Source organism: Protopterus annectens, chromosome 1.part1, assembly GCF_019279795.1.
Source record: "Protopterus annectens isolate FY-2018-M chromosome 1.part1, PAN1.0, whole genome shotgun sequence".
Taxonomy (NCBI): domain Eukaryota; kingdom Metazoa; phylum Chordata; order Ceratodontiformes; family Protopteridae; genus Protopterus; species Protopterus annectens.
Genome location: NC_056726.1, coordinates 252,766,001 through 252,779,907, shown reverse-complemented (window position 1 = coordinate 252,779,907; position 13,907 = coordinate 252,766,001).

The window sequence follows — 13,907 nt, the reverse complement described above, 5'->3', positions numbered from 1 at the left end:
TCAACACTATGACTTGTGAGAGATGCACATATATAGCCAAACTGGAAGCCAAGCACCCTCCAGCAAAGATTGAATTAGCCAGTCAAGAGGAGAAGGTTAACACCTGCACCACACCTCATTCAACACATAGCCTTCCAGAACATACACCATCACAGCCCCCACAAAACATACACCTACTTTCACGGAGGCACTCAATAAAAATCTGCCCAAACCACAGAGGCCTCTGATGCAGAAATGAAAACAAACACCACATCCCAGCACAGACCATGAAATGCATATCTCACATAAGCAGTGTGCTACTCAACCAAAGCCCCTAAACAAATCAACTTACTGAAAACACTAGTCATAGGTGACTCAATAGTAAGGCACACTGGTGCAACTAACACTAGGTAAGACTGCAATCCAAATTGTAGCTTGCTACAGATCCCCCACCATGCCCCAAGATTCTCACTACACCTTTCTAAACATACTGGAAAATATTAAGATACAGCCAAACACCCTAATACTGGGTGATTTCAACTAACCTGCCATTAAATGGGAAAAACTACTCATATACCAACACCTTTGCCCAATGGTTCTTGGAATTTATAAATTCCAGTGCCCTGGATTAACTAATCCATAGTCCCACCAGGGGCTCCAATATCCTAGACCTGGTCATTACCAACATGGGAAAATGATGCTCCACACCCATGGTCACCCCCTCATTGGTCAGGTCTGACCATAAGCTAATCACCCTTGACATCCACATCCCTCCTCCACCCCCCAGTAAGGAAACCTCCATTAAAAACTTCTCCAAAGCCAACTTCATGCTACTCAAGTCAGAAGTGACAAACTTTATGACACCCATGCAGATGGGAACTGAAAGTTCAACTGCTGAATCCTACACTAAGGCACTGTATGAGCACATCCACTCATGCATGAATCGTGCCATCCCAAATAGAACCAAGACTCTCTATTCTAAAAAAAGGAAGCCAATCTGGTGGTCCCCTGCCATAAACAAACTTTACAACAAAAGGAAGAAACTGTTGCAGAAAAGTGGAAAATTCCAGGATGCAAAAAACTCCCTTACCAGCCTCAGTAAGAAGCTGAGATCCCTCATAAAATCCTCCAAAGCTAGTTACAAAAATAAAATTGCCAAAGATTCCAAAGACAACCACAAGGCATTCTATAGCTGTGTCAAGAATCTAAATGGTAATGCTCAGATCTGCTCTGAGCTACAACAGAATGGCATTAAATATACTGATCCCAAGGATATTGCCAATATCCTGGCAGATCGATTCAGTGCTGACTTCTCCCACTTCTCACCCCCTAAAGGCCACATCTCAAAACTGAAAGACTGCCAAATTCCAGTAATAACAGTCATACAGATAAAACCTGCACTCTCCGAAGCTAAGAATACAGTATCCATGGGACCAGACGACATCCCGGGCAGTGTACTACATGAACTACAAAATGAACTGGCACCTCACCCAAGTGGCATGTTTGATCATAGCCTCACCTTAGACCTCATGGCCACTAAGTTGCGCACAGCTACAAATTTCCCACTCCACGAGGGGGGATCCACCTTGGATCCTGTGAACTACCACCCCATCAGTCTGATGAGCCTGATCTACAAGGCCATTGAATGTGTTATCATGGAACTTATAAACAAAGACATTGGCAACCTTCAAACACTCGACCCCACTCAGTTTGGGTTCATGAAGGGCCGATCTTGTCTCCTGAACCTGATTGACTTCTTTGAATCAGTCTCCAGAGCTGTGGACAAGGGTAAGGCAGTCCACACAGCCTATCTGGACCTTGCCAATGCCTTTGACATCATCATCCACTCTGGAATCATAGATAAATTTACTAAGCTGGGCATTAATCCCTACGTCACTCGATGGGTTGCCAACTGGATTACTGACAGCACCCACACTGTAAAAGTAGCTGACTCCAAATCCAGCTCCAGACAAGTGACAAGTTGAGTACCTCAGGGTTCAGTCCTGGGACCGCTCTTGTTTGGCATCTACTTCTCTGAAGTACAGGCCAACACTAAGGAACTCTGGCTAACAAACTTTGCAGATGACTGCAAACTGGGAGCCATTATTGAATGTCCAAATGATGTGGATATTCTACAAAAGGGTTTTACAGAAACACATGCTTGGTGCCAGAGCCATGGGCTCAAGTTCAATGCCAAGAAATGTATAGTTATTCCCTTTGGAAAAAAAACATGTACCCATGAATTACCATATAGGTGGCAGTACACTAAACACTGAAAGTATGATAAAAGACTTAGGGACACAGGTGGCAGTGGTCTCACCTTCGATAACCACATCGCCACAACAGTCAGGAAATCCTTCTATGTGGCACACCTCATCACTAAGGGCTTTCTGGAGGTCATCCCACTGTACTCATCTCTCATTAGACCCATTATAGAATACAATGCCCCATTTGGTATGTACCTCTCAAGATATCTGCAACAACTGGAAAGGCCACAGAAATACCTCACTAAAAGAATCACAGGCCTAAAGCAGGTGCCCTATGCTGACCATCTAAAAAAACTCCAGCTATACTCTGTCGCATATTGTCTACTCAGAGGTGATCTCTGCTTAACATGCAAGGCCATGTCAAACCCTGTGCTGTTGGACATGCTACACTTAAAGAAATCCCAATCCCTCAGAGCCACACACTCCATGGATCTAAACCTTGTCATCACAATGAACAAAACATGCTGTAGGGATAGGTTCCTGACCCAGAGACTCCCCAGACTCTGGAATAGACTGCCCCATACATGTCAAGCAAAGCACCTCTTTGGCCTTCTTCAAAAGGAACCTTGATGATTGGATGGGAGATAGGAAATTCACCCCGGGGATCATGTCAGTTGCCCTGCTAGACAGGGGTACAGGAAAGTAAATATTGTGGGAAGAAATAGCCAGGGAATTGTTATGGCTAGGCTTGTATAGGCCCTAGGGCCAATAGCCTAGTACCAACCTATGAACCTATGAACCTATGATGTCCCACTCACTAAGCTGAATAAGGACAAAGTTACGGCCAGCTGCCTGTCAGGTGCCAGGATCCGCCACATAATGCATGCACTTAGGTCATGCCAGAACAGGTACAAATATGACTCTGCCATTGTCCATGTTGGTGTGAATGACATGAGACATACCTCTCTGGACTACATGAAAAGAGACGTAGATGAGCTCTCGGATATTGCAGCCCAGGCAGGTATGACCCTAGCTCTGAGTAGCATCCTACCATCACCCAGAATGATACCACAGTACAAACAGGAAATTATTGACTTTAACAATTGGCTAAGTTTTTGGTGTCATTCTAAGGGGATCCAGTATCTGTCTGCCTGGGATGACATGATTGACAGACTTCGATGGTTTGCCAGAGATGGCCTGCACCTGTGACCCCTGGGATTTTGGATACTGGCCAAGACTCTTGCTAACCCTATAGTGCCCTTTTTAGGCAATGTCCTGAAGACAAAATTACCCCTATAACAGTTACAAGCAAACAAAATCTCAGGGTTATGCTACTCAATGCTAGATGCCTAAATTTCAAAATGCACTCACTGGAAGCACTCCTTAAAATGGAGAACAGCGGCATCTGTGCAGTGACCGAGACCTGGTTCAAGGCTCCAGAGAGTACCCCAGCATTACCAGGCTATAATTCATACCACACTTTTCGGCCCCTAATCTAGACCAAAGCACTAAAGGCAGAGGTGTCTCCATATTCATAAAAAATATGCACACCTCCAGACAAGTAGCCCAACATAATGCATCAGAGATACTTCAGGTACAGCTAACACTGGGTAAAACTGCAATCCAGGTTGTAGCCTACTATAGATCCCCACCATGTTGCAAGACTCCCACTCCACATTCCTAAACACACTGGAAAATATTAGGGTACAACCCAATACCCTTATACTAGGAGACTTTAACTACCCCTCCATCAGCTGGGAAAACTACTCATGTACCAACACACTTGCTCAACATTTTCTGGAATTCATTAATTCCAACACCCTGGACCAACTCATTCTTACCCCCTCCAGGGGTAAAGACATACTTGACCTGGTTATTACCAACATGGGCGACCATTGCTCTACACCTGAAATCAATTCCTCCCTGGTCAGATCTGACCACAAACTTATCACCATGGACATCCACATCCCACCCACACCCCCACTAAAGGAAACCACTGTAAAAAACTTCTCCAAAGCCAACTTTTGGCTTCTAAAAACAGAGATGGCAAACTTCATGACGCCCACGCAAATGGAAAATAGGTGCATGACTGCTGAATCATACATCAGTGCACTGTATGAGCACATACATAAGTGCATGGAACAGGCCATACCAAACAGAACCAAGATGCTCTCCTCCAAAAAAAGCAAGCCAATCTGGTGGTCCCATACCATTAACTAACTCTACAACAGAAGGAAAAAAACTGTTACAGAAAAGAGTGAAATCCCAAGACTGGAAAAACTCCCTTATTAGCCTCAGCAAAAAACTGAGATCCCTCATTAAATCATCTAAAGCTAGCTACAAAAATAAAATTGCTGCAGATTCTAAAGACAACCACATGACTTTCTATAGCTATGTCAAGAATCTACATGGCAAGACTCAGATCTGCTCTGAGTTACAGGACAATGGCAATACATACACAGAACCGACTGATATTGTCAACATATTGGCCGACAGGTCCAGTGCGAACTTTACCCCTCTTTCACCCCCTAAAGGGCCCATAGCAATACCTGAGGAATGCCAAGTCACTATCATCATGGCTATACAGGCAAAAACTGCACTGTACAAAGCCAAGAATACAGCTTCCATGGGAACTGACAGCATCTCAGGCTGTGTTCTACATGAACTACAAAACGAACTGGCACCACACCTGAGTACCATGTTCAATCATAGCCTCTTTTCAGGCTTTGTTTCTACTGAATGGCACACTGCTACGGTCATCCCACTCAACAAAGGGGGAGCGACTACAGTGCCTGGGAACTACCGTCCCATTAGCCTGACAAGTCTGATATGTAAGGCTATGGAGTGCATCAACATGGACCTTATTAACAGGGACACAGGGAATCTCCAAACTCTGGACCTCATGCAGTTTGGGTTTGTGAAGGGTAGATCATGCCTGCTCAACCTGATAGACATTTTCGAATCTGCCACCAGAGCTGTTGCTGAAGGCAAGGTAGTTCACAGAGCCTTCCTAGATCTTGCCAAGGCCTTTGGCACCATCCATCACTCAGGAATCATAGATAGACTCACAGAACTATGCATAATCCCTTATTTCATAAGATGGGTTGCCAACTGCCTCACTGATAGAACCCACACTGTAAAAGTAACAGACTCTAAATCTGACTACTGACCAGTTACAAGTGGTGTTCCACAGGGACCAGTCCTGGGTCCACTCCTGTTTGGCATCTACTTCTCAGAAGTCCAAGCCAAGACAAAGGGGCTCTGGTTGACCAAGTTTATGGATGACTACAAACTGGGAGCCATTATTGATTTGCCATCTGATGTAGACATCCTACAACAAGGCCTTACTGAGACCAATGACTGGTGAAAGAACAATGGCCTTAAGCTCAATGCCAAAAAATGCATCGCCATTCCCTTTGGGAAAAATTTGGTGCCTATGAACTATCACATAGGCAGTAGTCCATTAGACATCAAAGGCATGATAAGAGACTTGGAGACACAGGTTGACAGCAACCTCTCCTTTGACAACCACATTATCATTGTGGTCAGAAAGTCCTTCTATGTAGCACATCTCATTACAAAAGGTTTCTCTTCCAGGAAGAAAGAGGTCATAATCCCTCTTTACTCGTCCCTCATTAGACCTATTATAGAATATAATGCCCCATTTGGCATGTACCTTACTAGTCACCTACAACAGCTGGAAAGGCCACAGAAATACCTAACTAAGAGGATCTTATGCCTTATACATATGCCCTATATGGACAGACTCAAAAAACTTCAGCTATACGCTGTTTCATATCACCTACTTAGAGGCTATCTCTGCTTGACCTACAAAGCCATGTGTGACCCAGAGCTGTTAGATATGCTACACCTTAAGAAATCACAGTCCCTCCACACCACACGCTCCAGGGACCTTAACCTCATTACCACAATAAACAGAATATGCTGGAGGGCAGGTTCCTAACCCAGAGACTTCCTATACTCTGGATCAAACTTCCCATTCACATCAAGCAGAGCACTTCACTGGCCCTCTCCAAGAGAAATCTTGATGACTAGATGGCAATAGGAAGTTCACCCCAGGGACCACTTCATTGGCCTTGCTTGAGAGGGGCACTGGAAACTAACCCCAGGTGGCAGTTCACCCCTGGGATCACCTTAGTGGCCTTGCTTGACAGTGGCACTGGGAACTAGCTTCAGGCGGCACAGTGCCAGGGAATCTTCTTGGCTAGGCTTAAATAGGCTCCAGGGCTAGTAGCCTAGTATACACCTATGAACCTATGAATCTATATGATTATACCAGACCTTACCCCAGGTCGGGCACCATTCAGTTTTGATTTAATTATAATCTGAAATCGCTATAATTCTACTAGCGTTTATTATATTATAATAGAGCTTAAAGTCTGTGAGGGGCAAACCTCCAATCTTTTTTGGATATATCAGTTTTTGGTAACTAATATGAACTGATTTACATGCCCATAAGAATTTGGATAGACTTTTAATAAAAATATTGGATGCATCAAATTGAAATAATCTTGGTTGTATGTTCATCTTGATAATCGCCACATTCGACAACAAAGGAAGTTTTAATTTATTCCATCTAAGAATGTTTTGCTTATTTTTTTACCATACTTCTCTTAAATTGTTTTGATAAAACAAACTTAAATTCTGATAAAAATGTTTCCCTAGATATTTCAGTGCATCTTTTAATTTATTCTCAGTTTCTGTAAAGTAGCTGATTAGACTGTAATTAGGATTTAATGAAAAAATAAAGGATTTATTTAAATTTAGTTTATAATTAGAACATTTTGAAAATATCTCAATGTAGTGTAAGATTTTTGGAATATCAGTATTAGATAAAGTAAACTAGAGATTTAGGTCATTAGTAAAGGCAGTTAGTTTGAGTTTTGTCTTGTTTAATACAGGAATATGATGAATAGTTATCTGTGTTATGAAAAGAAAAAAGAGGCCCTATAAAGTCTAAGTTAAGTCTATCGAAGGCCTTAGAGGCATCGAGTGTGAGTGCAAAGATTTCGTTGCTATGTTTTTTATTACGTAAAATCATTGTATCTAAGGTTACTGTGAAATCACAAGTTTGTCTGCCCTGAAGGAACCCCAATTGGGTAGGCGAGATTATATTTGGTAGCAAGGATATCCATGTGTTTGCTAGTAGTGAAGCAAATATTTTGATATCTATATTTATAAGAGACATTGGTCTGTAATTTAGAGTGTTTTTTGTGTCCCCATTTGCTTTCAGAATAAGAATTTTTCTAGCGTTATTAAGATATAGGTCTGTGATACCATTTTCCTTTATATAGTTACATAAATGTAGCAGGGCAGTGGCTGTGGTGCAGTGTTTTAGCATTGCCCCTCACAGCGAGAGGTTTTCTGGTTTGATTCTCGTCTGGGGTGCCTTCTGTGCGGAGTCTGCATGCCCTGCCTGTGGTCGTGTGGGTTTCCTCTAGGTGCTTTGGTTTTCTCCCACATCCCAAAGACATGCTGTAGGGGGATAGGACACACTAAACTGGCCTAGGTGTAAGTATGTCCATGTGTGTGCTTTCTGTGGAAGGTTGGGCGCACCGGGCTGGCAACACAACACCATAAATCTTCCTGCCAATCATTCTGTGGACAGTTGTTACACTGTGGTGACACCTAATTGGGAAAAGCAGAAAGAAGAAGAAGTTAAACAGATGCAGCAGGATTTTTGAATTTTTTTTGACTAAATGTTTCATAAAAGTCTGCGGTATAGCCATCAGGCCCCAGAGATTTGCCTGGTTTAAGATTCTGTATAATGTATAGGATTTCTTGTTGGGTAAATGGTTTTGTAAGAGCATCTTGCTGATTTCATCTGAATTTTGGAAAGTCTAATTGGTTTGAAAATTGTTCTTTTTCCTGGATTGAGAATATGTTCTGTTTTCCATATGTCTGAGAATATATCTGTTTGAAAATTTAGACAATTTCATCATTCGTGTTATAAATTTTGTTTTGATATGTTGTTTTGGTTATGGGGGAAGCTTTGTTAATGTTTATCATTCTCGCTAAAAGTTTTGCTGGAGGCTAAGTCCACTCAGAGTACTTAACTAAAATTTCCATCTCATTAAATGCTTAGTATATAACAAATGCAATTCTTTCAGAAGATCATTTTTTTACTGTTTAAGGGTTATATTTTATATATAGCTCACCTTCTAGTGTGCATCTGTCTTCTTTCAGCTTATTTTTTTTCAAAGTATACTTTTTTGTGATATGATGTCTTGTTAATATGTACTTCTCTGGTTTGTGCTTTTACGGCAGCCCATTATATGTCTAACAGAATTTGGGAGCTAGTAGAGTTGCATAAAAGCTCATTGAGTACCTCATTCATTTCTTTACTATCTTTTTTCTGTAGTAAGGTAGGATTTAAAGTCCAATTATAACTACATTTTTTTGTTTTGCATGTATTAGTCTAGTCCATTGATTCCGAAACTGTGGTCCACAGATCCCTAGGGATCCATATGATGAAGGTTAGGGGTCCACAGAGTTCCATTTCTCACTTCTGCAATGACTGACCACCTGTATTAACAAAGAAAGAAAGAAAACAAACAAACTTCTGTGTCTTCTGTGTTCACTGCTAACCAGCTACTTGCCGTGTATTTGGACACAGAGGAATAATAAGTAATAACTTCCGTGTTTGCATTGGACATGGAACAACTGCTTTCTTGCTCTATGTTTTCTGTCTGGCTGTTGAAACTTGGAGGGAAATTTAAATGAACTGTTACTTTCCCTCCAGTCCGACAATTAATGCACTTGCTTCATGCTGATCGGTTCCTTTTATCAGTACTGCAGAGCTGCTCAAGATGATCTTTTGGAAAGACTCTGAAGGCATTTTTTTAAGGCTTGAATAGAAAACATATTTGTCCACTGTCCAGATTTTTGCCTCATAGCTTTGGTCTGCTTCTCATAAAATAGAGTTTTTCTAGTAAATCCCTGGCAATTCATTGAGGACTGAGCTTTAGATTCCATATCCTTCAGAAAAAAAAATTGTAGTAATGCAAAACTTGTTGCCTGCCATGTGTGTGTGTGTGTGTGTGTGTGTGTGTGTGTGTGTGTGTGTGTGTGTGTGTGTGTGCGCGCACATCCAAGAGGTCGATAGTATACCCCTCAACTGTGCAGGTTTTTACAGAATGTCCAGATTTTTGCCTAATATTTTTAGTCTGTTTCTAATAAAATTGTGTTTTTTTATGGAAAATCCCTGGCAAATCACTAAGGACTGAAGTCAGAAAATAATGGCAGACATTTGCGATTTAGACTTCATGTCCTTCAGAAAATTCATACTAATGTAAAACTTGTTGTTCTATTAACTTTCTAAGTTTATAAGAGCAATAATTAAAATGCATCCTTAGTGTTGGCCCTCTGTCCCCCCATTATGACAGGTGCATTTTTCAAGGAATTCCATTTTAAGTATACTTTCAAGGAATTGTCAGCTTCAAGAGAAGAGAAGTTTACTGCTGCTCATGATAGGTCTGTTTACAATGTGCAACTGTTTTGTTTGGCTAGCTAGCAAATGGTATTGGTATTGTGGTACAGACTTTTGGAGCAGTATTAGTATCACAACAGGTAGCATTATTGCATTTTAATGCAGAAGGTTGTGGGTTCTATTCTCACAGCATATTAATAGATTGCTAATACTGTGCTGCATTTTAAGAGGTGGGGTCCTGAAGTCCTGAATAAATCCTGCTTTGGATGATATGCCTAGTAACTATGAACCTGTTTTCAGTTTGACATCCATGCAATATTACCGGCTTATCATTTTTTATAATATAAGTAGGCAATTTATTCCTCAAGGACAGCAAGTACTGAATTTGTAGATGAAACACTGAAATATAAAGTTGTTTGCTAGCAGCAACCTTTTCATTAGTTACAGATCTCTTTAAGGTGGAATTATTCAGATCACTTTCTTCTGCAGAGATTGTGCATATTGACTGATATTGGTGGATTGTAATGACAGAAGTTTGAGTGGCCTTTTATGGTTGAAATGTTCTGAATTGGGCAGTTTTGTCATTATTGGTTCATATGTTTTGTTTCATTGCTTACTGGAAAAAAATGTGCAAAACTATACTTTTAAAACATGCTCTACCAAGTGGTGCTGTATTATACAAGTGATATAATTTAATTATTGTATATTAAAATTTAATTATACAATCAGGAAGGTGAATCAACAAACTTTTGCATGGTCCTAAAAGTGTTTGCACGGTACCTATGCTTTGAAAAGAGCCCAAATGTAAACTTAATCTGCCACTAGCCAGATACATTTATTTTAAATGTGGTTTTCAAAGCTGTTTCAGTGAATGTGAGTATCAAAGGCAGAGATGTTTTAATGCTGTCTGTTTTCATTGTGAGACTGTATTGTTTTGTTTAGCTTTAGCAGTTTACTAATATAATTCAGAAGTGCATTCGGTTGAATGCTGGTATCTCCGACTCCCAAGCGCGAAAGTGACAATGTCGAATTCCGACATTGCCGAAAGTACATCTCAAATTCGACCTCCAAACAGACTTTAACATAGGTCGAGATAGGGTCAAGATTTGTACTTCGACGATGTTGGGTTCGACATTGTCACCATTCAACCCCTGCCGTTCACTGTAGTGGTATCGACAAGATGCGCATCGGAATTATGATAGTAAACTGCTTTAGCAATGTCTGTCAGTGTTTGCGCTATAAAATTTGAAATAAAAGTTTCAAATTAAATCCAAATATCTGTAATCATTGTAGAAATAAAGCAGAAAATAATATGCACACTGAGAATTTGGAACAGTGTTTATGACAACTGGGGAGAAATAGCCAAATAATGGGACACTGAAATTGCTGCATGGTTGGGGGTGGCTGATTGGGGGGGTTGAGGAGTGATCCAAACATACTGTATGTGTACCACCACCTATAGGGATCTACCAAAATATTTCCTTTGTAAAAGTGGTTCTCCAGCTTGCAGAGTTTCGGACCCACTGGTCTAGTCTATAGTGAGCAAAATTCTAGAGTGATCAGAAAAAATATCTTGGTTCTACACAAAGTTGAGGTTGTTTCTTAAAAATAAGTGTGATATCAAAAAAAAATCCAGCCAAGCCCAGGTTTATTGGCAGTGACAACAGAAAGGAAATTTCTCTGATGGTGTATCCCTGTTTTTTTTTATAATGAAAAGGGTCAAATAAGTTATAATCTATTTTTAGGTCAGAGATCTCCATCGAGGCATAGGCATTTTACATTTTACTTCCCCTTGAACTATCTGTCATGGGATCGTTAACTGCATTCCAATCCTCCTTATGATATAGTAGCAGTTAGGATATTGACTTGATATTTTATAGATTGACATGATAAATTCCTTTTGTTTCATACAGGGCACATATAAGTTCAATAACAGAATAGGTTTATCAAAAGATGTGTTCTTAATAATTACATAATACCAACTTCCTTCAATATCTGAATCGGTCTCAATATATTAAGATGTCTTAATAATAATTGGCACACCTGAATTATTTGACATAATGACCAATTCAGTTATTGCTTTAATCTGTCCTTTCTTCATATCATGGGTCAATTGGCCTCCCATCATATGGGTCTCTTGCACAAATATCATTCCCACTTTTGATTTTAATGCTAAATGAAAAAAAAAATTATTTTTCATTTGCAAACCTTTAACATTCCATGAATCTATTATCCACATTTAATATCTATGTTATCAAAATATGGTGGGACGGTACTTTGGTATATCCTCATAGCATATGTTCCATTTTATAATACACAAAATTTGCAAAATTGACACATAGTACTTAACTCGTCCTGCTAAATCCCAGTACCTAGCCACACCCCCATAAGGCCAGGAAGAGAATAAACTAACAATGCATATAGAACTGTATATGTAACCATCATAATAATCATTAAATTCTTTATGTTCTTTATGTCTTAACATTTTAACTAAGTTAATTAGTGTAAAAAGTATTTTAGAAGAGGTTGAAAATAGCTTAACTTCCTTACAAATTCACATAACGTTTCACAGAGCCCCCTTATCTAATGCAAATTAAATTTTGTTTCTATTCCAAGTTATTATTCTTTTCTTTTTTGCTACTGGCAGAACTTTTAAAGCGTCCTGCTAGTTTAAGAGTCTGGCATAGATTTGTTTTGGTTTATCCTGTATTTGTGCAGCTGTAAGTGTGCAATGTGCTCTCTCTATAACAATCTGGTTAGCCTCCATCTGGTCCTCCAAAAGGCAGCCTATAATCTGGTACATAACTTCCATTAATTTTGCTTGCTAGTATTTTTCAGGTACCCCACATATTAGAATATTATTTCTTCTACTTCTTGCTTCTAGGTCTAAGATTTTTTGTTGTAGTTCCATAATGTTTTTGTTGTTAGAATATGAAGCTTCTTGTAACTTATTGATTTTAATTTCATTTTGTACTGTTTTAGCTTCTGTTTTTTTCTAACCTCTCCGCTATTTGTACATTGTCTTACCAAAATTTTGTAGTTGGCCTGCAAATTGTTAAATTGCCATTTGCAGTGGTTGTAAAGCCATTTTGAAGTCTTCTATATCAGGGAAATAGTCTGTTTTTAATTCATTTGTACCCTTTTGGCTTTCTAGTTGTCTCTTTGTTCTCTGTCGTTTGGAGATAATTAATGTTTCTGGTGTAATTACTGCTGAAATCTTAGATTTAGTTATTTGTGTGTCCATAGTTTCTGTTTCATTTGTCATCATATGTTAGGCTTCAGTAATAGCTTTATTTTCTCTCTTACAGCTCTGCAGGTCTTGGTTGCAATGAGGTAAGTCATTTGCTTCTTGTAGGTAAGTAGCTGTGTTTTTTGTGAGTATTCCTGGTTAGTGTAAGCATTTTGAATCTCCATTATGCATATTTTGGGTTGGTTTAACTGAAGTGTTCCCACTGGGTTACGGAGCTGTGCTAACAACATGTTTACAGGGTGGCCACCCTATACAATCTCCCTTTATTTTATTTTCTTAACTATGTAAGTGAACAGGCCCTTTAAATCAGTGTACTTCACTTAAACTGATGACTTAGGTCTTTTAGAGTCCAGCCCTTTAGCTACTCCATTTCATCTCTTTTCTCTTCTTCTCCTTTCTTGTATTTTTGCTTTCTTCAAATAAATGTCACATTAGGAGTATACAGAAAGAAGTATAATGTGACCATATTTTGATCCATAGCATGGGTCAGTTAGGTCAATGTAGTCCACTGAGGCTTAGTCATAGATAAGTGTGAACATGCCTTTAACAGCGCTGCATAACTTACCTCTCAACTGTTCAGAATTTTGTAGAATGTCCCTGATTTTGCCTCTTATGTTTGCACTCTTCCTTCTCTGGTAAGTCACTGAAGATTACAATCAATTGATAATGCCCGAGTTAAATGTGTCATGCTTCCTATAGTTCAAAAAATGCATGTTGATACAACAGCTGTTCTAATAACTTTTATAAGTGAATTAGAGAAATATTTTAAACGTGTCCATAATTTTTGTCCTTTGTCCTCCATTGTAGGTCCATGTATACTAGGCTACAGACCACTAGGGCCTTTATAAGCCAAACCATGCAGCCTAAATTCATCCTACAAGTTATTGTGCCTAGGCATTATTATAAGGGGTTATAACAGCTAGGGCATAATTTAATAGCTGCTTATGTCCATCTGGGACATAGGAGTCCTGCCAGGGAGTGAATTTCCAATTTTCCATCCTCTGGTCCAGGTTACGCTTGA